The sequence below is a fragment of the Giraffa tippelskirchi genome, chromosome 3, assembly GCF_054371585.1.
Source record: "Giraffa tippelskirchi isolate mGirTip1 chromosome 3, T2T-mGirTip1v1.2.pri, whole genome shotgun sequence".
Taxonomy (NCBI): domain Eukaryota; kingdom Metazoa; phylum Chordata; class Mammalia; order Artiodactyla; family Giraffidae; genus Giraffa; species Giraffa tippelskirchi.
In genome coordinates, this window is record NC_137277.1 from 68,951,493 (window position 1) to 68,967,250 (window position 15,758).

General features: G+C 40.1%; 1 protein-coding gene across 4 annotated transcripts in view; it reads left to right on the forward strand.

Annotated features, from left to right (window-relative positions):
• HIBCH (3-hydroxyisobutyryl-CoA hydrolase) overlaps nucleotides 1–15,758 on the forward strand; it is a 119,083-nt gene that overhangs the window by 3,162 nt on the left and 100,163 nt on the right. For 2 of the 4 annotated variants that reach the window (XM_081579297.1, XM_081579296.1), the window contains exon 3: nucleotides 3,505–3,560. The exons of the other annotated variants lie outside the window; for them this stretch is intronic. The gene's annotated coding sequence lies outside the window, so the exon portion shown is untranslated. The remainder of the gene's footprint in view (nucleotides 1–3,504; nucleotides 3,561–15,758) is intronic. 4 annotated transcript variants of the gene reach the window in all.

Consider the following 15,758-nt stretch of genomic DNA (forward strand, 5'->3'; position numbering starts at 1 on the left):
CTACATTAAAAAAATCTTTTAAAAATCTGTATATATGAAAGATGAAAGAGTAACATCCTCATTTAATAAGAAGATCTTAAAAATGAAATATAAATATCTTATTTTTAAAAATGGGCAAAATATAAATTAGTTAAATCATGAAAGTCAAATGCAAATGGCCAAAGTATTTTTAAGAGAAGTTAAAATGTAGAATTATAATGCACCTTCAAGAGAATAAGGGAATAGAGCTAATGATTTGGGCCACTGACCCTTGAGACAGGATGTGTGGCAAATGAATAAGCTCACTGCTGAGAAAAGCATAACTTACCTCAGTGTTTCTGGAGGGCAGTTTGGCAGAATGCAGTAGATGCCTCAAAAATGTTCACACCCTTGGACTCAAAAATTACATTTCTGGGAATTCATAATACAGGGATTGACAAATATTTTCTATAAAAATCCAGACAGTAAATACTTTAGGCTGTGCAGGCCACATACGTCTCTCCTGCTTTTCTTCTTTGTCTGTGTGCTTTTTTTTTAACTCTGCAAAAATATGAAAGCCATTAGTTTGAATGTTGTAGAAAAACTGGTTGTGGCCTGAAATTGGCCTGAGGTCAGTAATGCGTGCAAAGAGTTGACTGCAAGAAAGTTCATCATGGTGAATTTGGTAATAGTCAAAAAGAGAAAGCAACTAAATGTCTGAGGATAGAAATTCATTCCAACCAGGTGTGAAACAAGTTTTTTAAAAGTTTTTAAATGTTTAAAAAATTTTCAGAATGATATTTGTTGCATGATATAGTATTCATGGTTTGTTAAATGGAAAAATACAGTTTACCAAAGAATATTTATCCCAAATAAAACATAATTATGTGTATGGTGGTGGTGGTTTAGTTGCTAAATCGTGTCTCTTGCAACCCCATAGACTGTAGCCCACTAGGATCCTCTGTCCATGGGATTTTTCAGGCAAGAATATGGGAATGGGTTGCCATTTCCTTCTCCAAAGGATCTTCCTGACCCACAGATGGAACCTGGGTCTCCTGCACTGCAGGCAGATTCTTTTCTGACTGAGCTACCAGGGAAGCCTGATTATGTGTATATATGCATAGGGAAAGAACTGGAAAAATATAAGATGTTGATATTATAAGATGTTAATATAAGATGTTGATAGTGGTCTTGGGGTGGGGGTGAGATTGTAGATATCTGGGGCTTTTTGTTGTATGTATATGCTTCCAATAGTGAATATGTAATTGTTTTTGTAATAAGTAAAAATAAACTTTGCTTGGGCAGCGACAAGACCTTTAGTTGTCAGTTTGAGAAAATCTTCCCCAAATTCACTTTCCCTCTCTCTGTGTACTCCCTGAATACACAATGATCTTTTGAGTACCATTACTTATTTCACTGGAGAATGGTCAGTATGTTTATTTAGCTATGCATTCCGCTGTTATTGGACATCTGGGTTCCCAGTATCCCCTGTTGTTAAGTATGCTGGTTATTTCCTACTTGCTGTCTGCCAGATCCGGTTTCCTTCCCTCTCTGCCGGACTCTGTCCTCAAAAGGCAGAACTTTCAGAGACTATTTTCTTTGGGCTCTCTTGCCAGCTGGCTTCCTCTGAGGATTGGCCAGTGGGTGAACCAAGAGTAGATTGAAAGTGAAAGTTGCTCAGTCATGTCCAACTCTTTGCAACCCCTGCTGCTGCTACTGCTGCTAAGTCGCTTCAGTCGTGTCCGACTCTGTGCGACCCCATAGACGGCAGCCCACCAGGCTCCCCCGTCCCTGGGATTCTCCAGGCAAGAACACTGGAGTGGGTTGCCATTTCCTTCTCCAATGCATGAAAGTGAAAATGAAAGTGAAGTCGCTCAGTCGTGTCCGACTCCTAGCGACCCCGTAGACTGCAGCCTACTAGGCTCCTCCGTCCATGGGATTTTCCAGGCAAGAGTACTGGCGTGGGGTGCCATTGCCTTCTCCTTGCAACCCCATGGACTATATAGTCCATGGAATTCTCCAGGCCAGAATACTGAAGTGGGTATGCTTTCCCTTCTCCAGGGGATCTTCCCAACCCAGGGATCAAACCCAGGCCTCCCGCATTGCAGGTGGATTCTTTACCAGCCGAGTCACAAGGGAAGCCCAAGAATACTGGAATGGGTAGCCTATCCCTTCTTCAGCGGATCTTCCCAACCCACGAATCAAACCGGGGTCTCCTAAATTGCAGGCAGATTCTTTACCAACTGAGCTATCAGGGAAGCCCAACAGTAGATTGGAGACTAGCAAAAGGAAAAAGGAGGAAGGTTGGGGGATTTCTTCTCCCACCTTTTTTTTTTTTTAATGTTTTGGGCCTCTAAGTTTCCTGCAAGGTGGCCCCTACCACTGTGCTAATTTGATCTCTTCCCCTTATCCCCTGGGGATTTCCAGATGGCACAGTGGTAAAAGAATCTGCCTGCCAATGCAGGAGATGCAATAGACATGGGTTCAGTCCCTCGGTTGGGAAGATCCCCTAGAATAGGAAATCAACCTGCTCCAGTATTCTTGCCTGGAAAATTCCATGGACAGAAGAGCCTGGTGGGCTACAGTCCATGGGTTTGCAAAGAGTCAGGCACAACTGAGCACACACACACACTTATCCCTTATCACACACTTATCCCCACTTATCCTTTGGGCTTCCCTCATGGCTCAGTGGTAAAGAATCTGCCTGCCAATGCTAGAGACATAGGTTTGATCCCTGGGTCGAGAAGATCCCCTGGAGAAGAAAATGGCAACTCACTCCAGTATTCTTGCCTGGGAAATAGCACGTACAGAGGAGCCTGTCAGTTTACAGTCCATGGGGTCACAAAAGAATCAGACTTAGCAACTAAAAACAACCTAATCCCTTCAGTCCTAGCAGTGGTAACAGCTTCTTACTGTTGCAAGATTTGAGAACCTTCATGTTGAGTTGTTTCCCTTCACCCAACCCTAAACCTAACCCTGCTGCTGCTGCTGCTAAGTCGCTTCAGTCGCGTCCAGCTATGTTTGACCCCATAGACGGTAGCTCACCAGGCTCCCCCGTCCCTGGGATTCTCCAGGCAAGAATACTGGAGTGGGTTGCCATTTCCTTCTCCAGTGCATGAAAGTGAAAAGTGAAAGTGAAGTCACTCAGTTGTGTCCGACTCTTTGCGACCCCATAGACGGCAGCCCACCAGGCTCCTCCGTCCATGGGATTCTCTAGGCAAGAGTACTGGAGTGGGGTGCCAGTGCCTTCCCCGAAACCTAACCCTAAGTTTCTGTAAATAGTCAGCTCAATAAAATCTCTTCTGTTGAAGCATCTAAGTGGAAATTGGTTCCCATTAAGACAGACAGATGGATTAAAGAACATTGGTGAACACCGTGAAACACAAATCTTTTATTTTGTATGCATCGTATTTTACATCAGAGCTTTCAAGTATTGGCAAGGTAATTGGAGAATGATTTACAAGTTTCCTGAAGCAGGAATTTGAATTACTGTGAGGCCAGTGTTTGGGAATGTAACACTCTGACTATTGTTCTCCACTTCTTCAGATGTTTTTTGAGAAGAAACACTCCGTTGCATTTTATTGAAGACATCATACACTACGGTATGGTGGTGTTAACATTTGATATTTTCAGTGGAATCTGTAAGAAAATATTCTTAAATATCAAGAATACCATATAAGTAAGACAAAAGTCATATGTAGATTTGGGGGAAGCTTCTTTCTCATCTTTGAACCAGACCTTAGGACATCCCTGCAGAATCCCAGGGCTCCTTGGAACACAGTTTAAAAATGCAGATTTGGAGAGTCCAAGAGTCTGGAAGATACATCCTTCATAAATATCAAGTGTCCAGTATATTTCTCTAGATTAGATTCCTGTAATCACATGGTCAACCATATGATTTTGCAAATTGCCCTTCAAAACCCTCCTTACTGTGAATGATCTTGCTTTTCTCATTACTGGATCTATTATGAAATACAAAAAACCCCCCACATTTCCTAGTTTCTCATCATAGTTTTAATTGCATTTTTATTATTAGTGAATTTTTTTCCCTTGTCTATTTGCCATTTGTATTTCCTTTTATCCTCTTCCTTCCCACCTGCTTTTAGCTGCATTTTCATGTTTGACCATTTTAAATTTATTCAATACATATTTTTTCTTTAGTTATTGTTTATAAGGAAGATAATTGCTTTGCAATGTGCTGGTTTCTGTTGTACAACAATGTGAATGAATCATAAGTGAAAGTGTTAATTCCTCTTTTGCGACCCCATGGACTCTAGCTTGCCAGACATCTACGTCCATAGATTTCTCCAGGCAAGGGAGTGGGTTGCCATTCCCTTCTCCAGGGCATCTTCCTGACCCAGGGATCAAATCTGGGTCTCCTGCGTTGCAGGCAGATTCTTCACTGTCTGAGCTAGCAGGGAAGCCCACATATATGTATATCCCCTCATTTTTGAGACCCCCTCTCCCCTCCCATCCACTCCAACACAAGATGACCCTGTGTTATATAGCAGCTTCCACATATAATTCCTTGTATCTAGGTATTATGCTAATGAATATAAATGATAAACAATACAATTATGCCTCTGCCCTAATGGAGCTCACAAACTAGTAATATTGTAGTCTTACTCTTTATCCTGTTTAATTCAATTAACAATATAGTGCATATGGCAACTCTTTGTCACATTTGTTGTGAGTAATTTGTTATGATGGATTTTTATTATTACAAATTTATAATTTTTTTATGTAGTCAAATCTATGGGTCTTTGTGTTTATGCCTAGAAAATCCTTTTACAACCAAAGATCAGATCGATATTCACTTTTATTTGTCCTGCTATTTTTCACTATTTGATGTTTTAGATTTAAGTCTTTAATAATCTGGAAGGTTTTTAAGTTTTTATTGAATTTGTTTCAATATTGTTCCTGTTTTGTCTTGTTTTTTTGGCCAAGAGGCATGTGGCTCTTAGCTTCCTGACCAGGGATCAAACCTGCACGCCCTGCATTGGAAGGCAAAGTCTCAACCACTGGACTGCCAGGGAAGTCCCTAGAGGTTATTTTGGGAAGCTCTAAATTGACTTTCCCTGGCTCAAAAATCTAGCCAATTTTCCTGACATGATTATTGAACAGACATCCTTTTCCTACTAATCTTTAATGACAAATAGATCATGTATTAAATTCTTTTATGCACTAGGCTATATTTCTGGATCCTCTATTTGTTTTTGTTCATCTTCATCCACCTCTGGATTGCTGCACCAAAGTCATAGCTTTTTATTTATTGTATTTATTTATTTGGCTACATCACGTCTTAGTTGCAGCACTCAGACTAAGTAATTGCATTATGTGGGTTTAGTTGTTCCTTGTCATGTGGGATCTTAGTTCCCAGACCAGAAATTGAACCCATGACCCTTGCATTGCAAGGCAGATTCTTAACCATTGGATCACCAGGGAAGTCCCTGGCATAGCTTTTTAATAGCAAACTGGGTAACTCTTCATCAAAATTCACTTCTTCAAAATATTCAAAATATTTGTGTTTTCAGACAAAATTTATTAACTACTTTTCTGGTTATAAAAATAATGCATTATGAAGACAAGTTGTGGAAACTTTGAGAAAATATGGAAAATGTCAAGAATGAAACAAAACCCATCCCAAATTCTGTGACTGTTAACATTTTGGAGTATAACTTTCCGTCTTTTCTGTGTGTGTATATATATATTATTTCCACAAATACTACCAAACATACTGTTTTGTAAACTGCTCTTTAATCATCATTTATGAGCATTTATATCATTAAATATTCCTTTGAAATATGATTTTTAATGACATATTAGCCAAGGCCTCTAGCATAAGGGCCAATATAGTAGTGTCAGCAGGGAGTGCTCACAGCCTCCTAGACTCAGTCATATCCTTCACTCAGTCATATCAAGCTAGCATTGAGGTCACCAGTTGTTGTCACATGGATCAGTGTTACATGCCTGCCACTGTCACACTTCAGAGCTTGAAATCAGCTGTTGCAAACTTGAAATCGGTGTTGACTGTAATCTGCTGGATTGTAATGGGTTTTGGAGCATTTGTCACCTATATCTTATCTGGTTAGGCATCTGTAAAAATGACTCAACCATAGGATGTTAGGTAGCTAACAAATAGGCAAAAATGTAGGTTATTCACACAAGAACTAAACTTGAACTGATTTAGTTATGAGATTTCTAGCACCATATTGCACAATCTTATTTTTGTTTTCCTTTAAAAATCATTAACTGATAGGACTTCCCTGATAAGAATCCACTTGCCAAAGCAGAGGACAGGGGGTCAATCCTTGCTCTGTGAAGATTCCACTTGCAGTAGAGCAACGAAGCTGGTGTGCCACACCTATTGAGCCTGCACTCTGGAGCTCTTGAGCCACAACTCAGTAGCCAGCGTGCTGTAATGAAGACTCAATGTAAAAAAAAAAAAAATCATTAATTAATATAAATCATTTATAGTTGCCTTAGAAAAGACTGAACAACTCTCATGAAAATAAAGCATATCCATGGTTTATGGAAGAATTTAGGGGAAGAAGAACCCTTAACATTTTTGATAGCATATTTAAAACTCCTTGAATTTTTGTTAAATTACAGTGAAATTAACTAAACTATGTAAACTAGGGGGCTTTGAGTGTGGTATTGAGGGCTACACGTAGCTTAAATCCTGCAAAAGGTTAATTTCTAGAACAAATCATGCAGATATATTTATAGGCACTTCCCAGTATATGGGAATATAGGCTTATCTCTATCAGAGTCTCACCAGGCCTGAGTGTTTATCTTTACTCTCTCACACTCTACACACACAAACACCCCCACACATATATATATGCATTAAACTTCATAAAATGGGAATTATCTTTTTTTTCACTTACCTTTCCATAGAAGGGCTGCTTACTGAATTCGAATATGTGAAACATAATAAATGTCTAAGCCTTGAAGTATGGAGACATAGGATCTGAGCTCCCCTCTGTCTCCAGGGAATTAAAAGCTGGAAACTGAGAGCAAAATGTTCAGGGTAGGGACGCTGGATTGCCTTGCTTCATCTGAACACTTTTTAAATTAACTGCCCAGCCCAGTCCCTGCTGATTAGGTGTAGAATTCTCTGTTGTTCAAGTACAAAGGTTAACCTCTTGAGCAATATGTTAAACATTCCTCAATATTTTCTTGTTTACTTCAGCTATCCACGGAAAGTCCTAAAATCAACTTTTGTTGGAGACCCCTTGACACCCTTTAGCTTATATTTCAAATATTTATATACTCATTGCTTTTTCCTTTTTTGATTTTTGCTTTGAAATACATTTGCTCAGCATTTTTTTTAGAACTGTTAATTTTATAATCTATCTTTTGGATATTACATGGCAAGCGTGAGTATGATACTAATTTCATGGGAAAGGTGCATTAAAATTCTTTAAACTTCTTAGGCATTCAAAAATAGAACTTTAAGATGCTTGTTTAAGATGTCTAATATGCAGAATCCAATTCTTTCCCCAAACCACACCCTCCATGCCTCATGTTACCTAATTATTCTGGTGAAACCTTAAGCCAAGAGACTGGAAAGGCCAGTGAAAACAAGTATATCTTTCATATGCAAATTATACTGTGTTTCTCTTTTGTTAAGTGACTTCCTTCTATGATCCATAAAGTTCATCATTACTTAGGTAATATTAGGAAACAAGTATATTCGGCTACATGAGATTGTACTATTAATCCCAACACTTTACAACTTAAAAATAATTTTAGCTTTCATAATATCTTTACAGTTACTGAACGTTTGATCCTAAGCGCTTTTCATGAAAAGAAAAGTGTTTGTTCCCTACAGGATATGCTGACACTGAAATGTTTACTGAAATGTTTGCTTATTGTGATTAATTTCAAATTTCTACAAATGAAGTGTCATAAATGGAAAGAACACATTGGAAGATTAGAAAGAACATATACTTAGCTCCTGTTTTGGCTGTTATTATTCACACAGCTTTACTTTTTAATATTTGTTTGTTTCTTTCTTTGGCTGCACCTGGTCTTAGTTGAGATGCTCTGGATCTTGGGTCTTTGTAGCAACATGCGAACTTAGTTGTGGCATGTGGGATCTAGTTCCCTGATCAGGGATCAAACCCAGGCTCCCTGCATTGGGAACACAGAGTCTTAGTCACTGGACCACCAGGGAAGTCCCCACATAGTTATTTTCTTCACCCACATTTTTCCTCTTTTTTTTTTTTTTTTCACAAGTTAAATATATTACCTTAATATACAGTTAAATTTTATCTTGGAAACAGCAACAAATGTGGTTCAGTAGATGCTTCTGTGAGCACCAATGAGTTAATGAAAGTTGCAGACTATTGCTTGACACCAAGATGAGCAAAAGGACGCTAATTCCCAGTCACATCTATGTCTCCACTGTCATTTCTGGTCTCTTGCTCGTCTTCCCTTTTTTTTTTTTAAATTATTTATTTTTGGCTGTGCTGGGTCTTCATTGCTGTGCAGGCTTTTCTTTAGTTGTTCATGCCGAGGCTACTCTTTAATTGCACTGCACGTCTTCTCATTGCAGTGGCTTCTCTTGCTCTGGAGCACGGGCTCTGGGGCACATGGGTTTCAGTAGCTGTGGCTCCTGGGCTCCAAGGCGCAGGTTCGGTAGTTGTGGCACATGAGCTTAGTTGCTCTGTGGCATCTTCCCCCACATCAGGGATTGAACCAGTGGCTCCTGCATTGGCAGGTGAATTCTTTACCACTGAGCGACCAGGGAAGCCCCTGTCTTCGCTTTAAATAGTCTTATCTTCTGGGTGATTATGGAGGTTTTGTCCTCAACATACTCCAGGGTCTAGGAGGAGACGAGAGTATAGCTGCAGCTGTCTCTAATTTGTTGTTGTTGAAGTCATAACTTAAAACTTGGAATAAAAAAAAGAGAAATCTTTAATGTTACCATTTATCATAAATTTTTCATCAGCTGAATATTATTTCCTACCTCATCCACTCTGAATCCTTTTTTTAAAATTTCATTTATTTATTTAGGCTCTGCTGGGTCTTCATTGCAGTTCGAGGAAAGGACATTGGTTTAATAGTTGTGGCACACAGGTTTTGTTGCCCCGTGGCATGTGGAATCTTCCCAGACCAAGTATCGAACCTGTGTCCCCTACGTTGGCAGGCAGATTCTTAACCATTGATCACCAGTGAAGCCCCCACTCTGAATCTTAAAAACACACACCAAACAAATATTGTGATCTTGCCTTCCACTCTCTTTTTGTTTTAAGTGACTATTTGCTCCTAAATACAGGCAGAAATTTTACAAATTTTGATTGATCTTACCAGTAATAACATGGGATGCATTATCTTGTTTTCTTAATTTAAGATTTGGAGGCAAGGGTCTCAAAGGAGGGTTTCTGAGCATTGAGGCTGCACAAAATACTGATATCTGCAAGTTTCTCTCCTGTTACCTCTTTATCTTTGGGAAAGTGAATGTAGCATTAAGAATAATAGCAAACCTCACCAAGGAAACACCAGAACAATAAAAATGTGACGCTGAAAAGGAATCAAAGGCTTCTCATATAAGTGGAAAAGCATATGATTTTGACAGTCATTTGATTTTATTTCTCCTCCCCAAAGAAATAGCAAATATTAAGAAATCCAAAGTTCATAACAGCGAAGTATGTGCATACTTTAAGATAAATTTTAGTCTTCTTACATATTATTATTGCTATGTACGCGTGCGTGTGTAGTTGCTTCAATTGTGTCTGACTCTTTGCGACCCTATGGACTGCAGCCCCCCAGGCTTCCTGTCTGAGGAATTCTCTAGGCAAGAGTACTGGGATGGGTTGCCATGCCCTCCTACAGGGGATCTTCCTGACCCAGGGATGGAACTCCCATCTCCTGTGGCTCCTGCATTGCAGGCGAATTCTTTACTGCTGAGCCACCAGGAAGCCCATTGCTATGTACAGATGCATACAATTCTAGAGAATTGTAGGGAAACCTCGAAGAGTTTAAAGGCTATAATTATCACAAAAGGTTTTTCCTGATTACATAGTTTCCGGTTGACCTTGCTAACATCACAGTATTTGTAATCCTACTTACCAAACCTGGAAGGACAGGTCAGTTTACACATTTACTCATTTGGGGATGTTATAGTGGTAATATAAAATATTTATTGCTAAACTGAAATCCTCAAGACTGTATATAATATGCATATTTCAAAATAATGAAGCTAATTTGACATTACATGTTAGAAATATGCAAATAGACATTTGTACTATTATCATGTATCAAGGCTTATGTTTTTTGAAAATACAGTGCTTCATAATGTCAGTGTTATATCTTGGGTTGTATATATAAGAGTTATGCATGTATTTTTATTTTAATTATTAAGGGCACAATTGTGCATTCAATATATCAAAATCAAGCAATAAATGAAAGCTCTTTTGTAAGAAATCTGATTTGGAGACACTACCTCAAGAAAAAAACATGTCTTTCAATCTTTGATGTGATGTAATCACCACCTGGTGGCAACTTACTAGAAACTCAGTGTATGTCGTAAATTCATCTGAAAAGTATTTGGGGAATTGCCTACAAAGAAAACGTGGTAGGTTTTGTGTAATGATTTTTATGTCCTTAAAAATCACTTTTTGTTGTAAAACAATTATTTACTCTCAAGAGAAACAATAAACAATATAAATTGTAATAGAGAAGTAGAGAGTCACCCCTGTTTCTACTACCACCCAAGGATAACTGCTGCTAACATTTTGGGTATATATTCTTCTAGAGTGTTTCTGTGCATATATACACAGATTTTTTTTTTCTAACCAGAAACCATCTTTGTTTTTGAAATTTCCTATTTTATTCATGCTCCTAACTTTATCAGCTGCTGTTTGAATCAATACACTAAGCATGGATACTGGCTGATGATCTGAGAAATAATCCAACATTGCCTACCGAATCCACATAATCCTGGAACTCATGAACATCCCCAGGATCCAAATAGATGGTTAAATCTCATGATCTCTGGATCTAAGGTGACCAATTTATAGCTCAAAAAAGTTAAACCGGGGACTTCCCTGGTGGTCCAGTGGTTAAGAATCTGCCTTTCAATGCAGGGGAGGTGGGTTTGATCCCTGTTTGGGGAACTAAGATCCCACATCCACGAAGCAATTAAGCCCGTGCCACAACTACTGAGCCTGTGAACCACAATTAGAGAGTCCGTGGGCCACGGTGGAAGACCTCACATGATGTAATGAGGATTCCATGTGCTGCAACTGAGATCCATAGCAGCCAAATGAATAAAAAACAAAACAACCTGAATTCTTCTGAGTAGCCTTTTCTAATTCCTAGACTATGACAAGTGGCCCTACCCTGTGCTCCCATTGCTCCATGTAAACTCCAAGGCTGCAGGGCCCAGCACCTAACTCAGCATCTGGATCATTAGAGGTCCTCAGTGACTAGACAAAGCACCAAGAGAGAGGCAAATATACCACAAGTGTGTGTGAAATTCCATGTGACCACGGAGAGAAAAAGTTGAAAAGAAAGGGCACTCAGAAATGTGGCTCAAAGGTAAGTAATACTAAAACAATTTTTAGTCACTGGTTCAATTGTTAAATTTAAATTAAAAATAATTCATTTCCTCAGTTGCACTAGACACATTTCAAGTGCTCAGTATCACTTGTGTCTGGTGTTGAACAACATGTGTGTGTGTTAAGTCGCTTCAGTCATGTCCAACTCTGTGGGACCCCATGGACTGTAGCCTGCTAGGCTCCTCTGTCCATGGAATTCTCCAGGCAAGAATACTGGAGTGGATTGCCATGCCCTGCTCCAGGGGATCTTCCCAACTCAGGGATCGAACCCTCCTCTCTTATGTCTCCTGCATTGGCAGGCAGGTTCTTTACCACCAGCACCACCTGGGGAGCTTGAACAACATAGTAATAGATGACTGTGAGATTTTTTAGCAACTAAATAATAAGTCAGAAGGGTATCCTAGAAAGACTTGTTATCAGTAAAATCAGTACAGGATGTGATGATTGAGAGAGGAGAGAAAAGTTACATCTGGAATGAACGTACTAGAATATACATGAATGTGGGTACTAGAACCGTAGCAGTGAGGTGTTAAGAGGAGTGGGCAAATCTGAGATAGGTTGCAAAGAAATCACTGGTATGTCTTGATGACTGATTGGCAACGAGAGAAGAAAAAACTATTCAAGAGTGGTAGCCAGCCTCCAAACAACCCTCAATGACCCCTGCCTCCCAGTATTCACACCCTGGTGTAGTCCCCTCCCACACTGTACCAGGCATGGTCTGTGTGACCTATAGAATAAAGCAATAGTGATGGTACCTCATTCCCAAGATTAGGTTATAAGAGATATGGTGGCTTCTGTCTGGTGGCTCTCTTGTGGATCACTTCGTCTGGAAGAAGCTAGCTGCTACTTTGTGAGAAACCCTAAAGAGAGGACCTTGAGGCTAGAATTGAAAGCAGCCAACGAGCATGTGAGTGAGTCTGGAGGTGGGCTCTTCTGCCCCAGGAGAGCACTCAAATGACCACTGTCCCAGCTAACGAATTGACTGCAATCTCAGCAAAGATTCTGAGCCAGAACCACCCTCCTAAGCCTCTCTCTGATTCCTGAGCCTCAGAATCAGAGACATACTAAATGTTTGTTGTTTTAAGTTGCTAAACTTTGGGGTAACTTGTATCAGCAACTGATAATTATTGCATCAAGCACTAATAAAAAGATAACCTAATTTAAAAATGAGCAAGAGAGTTAAAACTGCTACTTTACAGAAAAAGATAAAAAGTATATGAAAAAGTGCTCAATATCATTAGCTACAAGGGAAATGTAACTGGAAACCACAATGAGATAATACTATACACACACCACTAGACTAAAATTAAAAAGACTGACAGCACAAAATATTGATAAGGATGTGGAGCAACCACAATTCTTTTTCTTTAGGTTGAGATATGTGAAAGTGAAAGTGAAGTCGCTCAGTCGTGTCCGACTCTTTGCGACCCCATGGGCTGTAGCCTACCACACTCCTCTGTCCCTGAGATTTTCCAGGCAAGAGTACTGGCTGCTACTGCTACTGCTAAGTCGCTTCAGTCGTGTCCGACTCTGTGTGACCCCATAGACGGCAGCCCACCAGGCTCCCCCGTCCCTGGGATTTTCCAGGCAAGAACACTGGAGTGGGTTGCCATTTCCTTCTCCGATGCATGAAAGTGAAAAGTGAAAGTGACGTCGCTCAGTCGTGTCTGACTCTTTGCGACCCCATGGACTGCAGCCTACCAGGCTCCTCCGACCATGGGATTTTCCAGGCAAGAGTACTGGAGTGGGGTGCCATTGCCTTCCTCAGAGGATCTTCCCAACCCAGGGATCGAACCTGGGTCTCTCGCACTGTAGGCAGACGTTTTACCATCTGAGCCACCAGGGAAGTCGGGTTGAGGTTGAGATATAATTCATGTATAATACAGATTTACCAATTTAAATTATGTAATTCAATGGTCTTTAGTATAGTGCAACCATCACAGTGGGCTTCCATGGTAACTCAGTGGTAAAAAATCCACCTGCCAATGCAGGAGATGCAGGAGACTCGGGTTTGATCCCTGGGTTGGGAAGAGCCCCTGGAGAAGGAAACGGCAACCCATGCCAGTATTCTTGCCTGGGAAATCCCATGGACAGAGGAGGCTGGCAGGTTACAGTCCATGGGTTCACAAAAGAGTCAGACATGACTTAGCAACTAAACAACAACAAAAATATCACAACATATTTTAGAGTATTTTTATTACACCAAAAAGAAACCCAAATGACTTAGCTGTCACCCTCCAGTTGTCCCACCACTCCTCCCAAGCCCTAGGCAGCCACTAGTCTACTTTCTATCTCTATATATTTACTTGTTCTAGACACTTGTATCAATGGAATCATAAAAAAATGTGATCTATTGTGACTGGCTTCTTCACTTTGCAGTGTTTTCAAGGTTCATTCATGTGTTAGCATGTATCAACAGTTCATTTCTTTTTATTGTCAAATAATATTTTATTGTGTGCATATTCACTTAAAAATCCACCAGTTAGGCCAACTTTTTGATGATTATGAATAATGCTTTCATAGAGATTTGTGTGGACTATGTTTTCATTTCTCTTGGGTGTATATCCAGAAGTGGAATTGCTAGGTCTCATGTTAACTCTGTGTTTAACCATTTAAGGGACTGTCAGACTTCTTTTCTGAAATGGCCATGGCATTTTACATTCCCACCAGTATTCAGGATTTCAGTTTCTCCACCAACAGCTGTTATTATCTGTCTTTTTGATGATAGCCATCCTAATAGGTGTGAAGTCACATCTCATCATGGTTTTGATTTGCATTTCCCTGATGGCCAATCATATTGAGCACCTTGTCATGTGATTATTGATCAATTGTACATCTTCTTTGATCTTCTCTGGTGGCTTAAACAGTAAAGAATCTACCTGCAATGCAAGAGACCTGGGTTCAACCCCTGGGTCAGGAAGATCCCCTGAAGAAGGAAATGGCAGTCCACTCCAGTATTCTTGCCTGGGAAATCCTGTGAACAGAGGAGCCTGGTGGGCTACAATCCATTGGGTGGCAAAGAATTGGACATGACTTAGTGACTAAGCAACAACAATATCTTCTTTGGAGAACTGTCTTTTCAATCTGCTGTCCATCTAAAGAATTGGGCTATTTGTCATTTTTTACTATTGAGTTGTTACAGTTCTTTACATATTGTAGATACGACCTCCTTACCATATATATCATTTGCAAATTTGTTTCCCATTCTGTGGATTGTCAGCAACTAGAATTCTTAGTCTAAAATAATACAAACACTGAAAAAAGTTTTAGGTTACATAATTTGCCTAAGGTCACTAAACTCTTAGTGTGCTAGAGGCAGGTCAGGACTGAATACATAATTTGTGGAGCTTATTGCAAAATGAAATGCAGATTCCTTTGTTCAAAAATTATTAAAAGAATAGCATTAAAGCAAAGGCACAGTCCTTCTAAGCATGGGGCCCTGTGAGCCACAGATAACACAAACATGAAGCTGGGGCATAGGGAAGATTTGAATTTTGGACTTACCATGGGAAAGCCCATGCTTTTCAAAGTAACCCATGCTGATGATTGTTCATTTTTTGTGCACACTAACTGACGGTGATGTCAGAGTTCAGTTCGGTTGCTCACTTGTGTCTGACTCTGCGACCCCATGGACTGCAGCACACCAGGCTTCCCTGTCCATCATCAACTCCCGGAGTTTACTCAAACTCATGTCCATTGAGTCAGTGATGCCATCCAACCATCTCATCCTCTGTCGTCCCCTTCTCCTTCTGCCTTCAATCTTTCCCAGCATCAGGGTCTTTTCAAATCAGTCAGTTCTTCACATCAAGTGGTCAAAGTATTGGAGTTTCAGCTTCAGTATCAGTCCTTCCAATGAATATTCAGGACTGATTTCCTTTAGGATGGACTGGCTAGAACTCCTTGCAGTCCAAGGGACTCTCAAGAGTCTCCTCCAACACCACAATTCAAAAGTATCAATTCTTCGGCGCTCAGCTTTCTTCACCGTCCAACTCTTACATCCATACATGACTACTGGAAAAACCATAGCCTTGACTAGATGGACCTTTGTTGGCAAAGTAATGTTTTTGCTTTTTAATATGCTGTCTAGGTTGGTCATAGCTCTTCTTCCAAGGAGCAAGCATCTTTCAATTTCTGCAGCCACCATCTGCAGTGATTTTGGAGCCCCCCAAAATAAAGTCTGTCACTGTTTCCATTGTTCCCGCATCTATTTGCCACGAAGTGATGGGACCA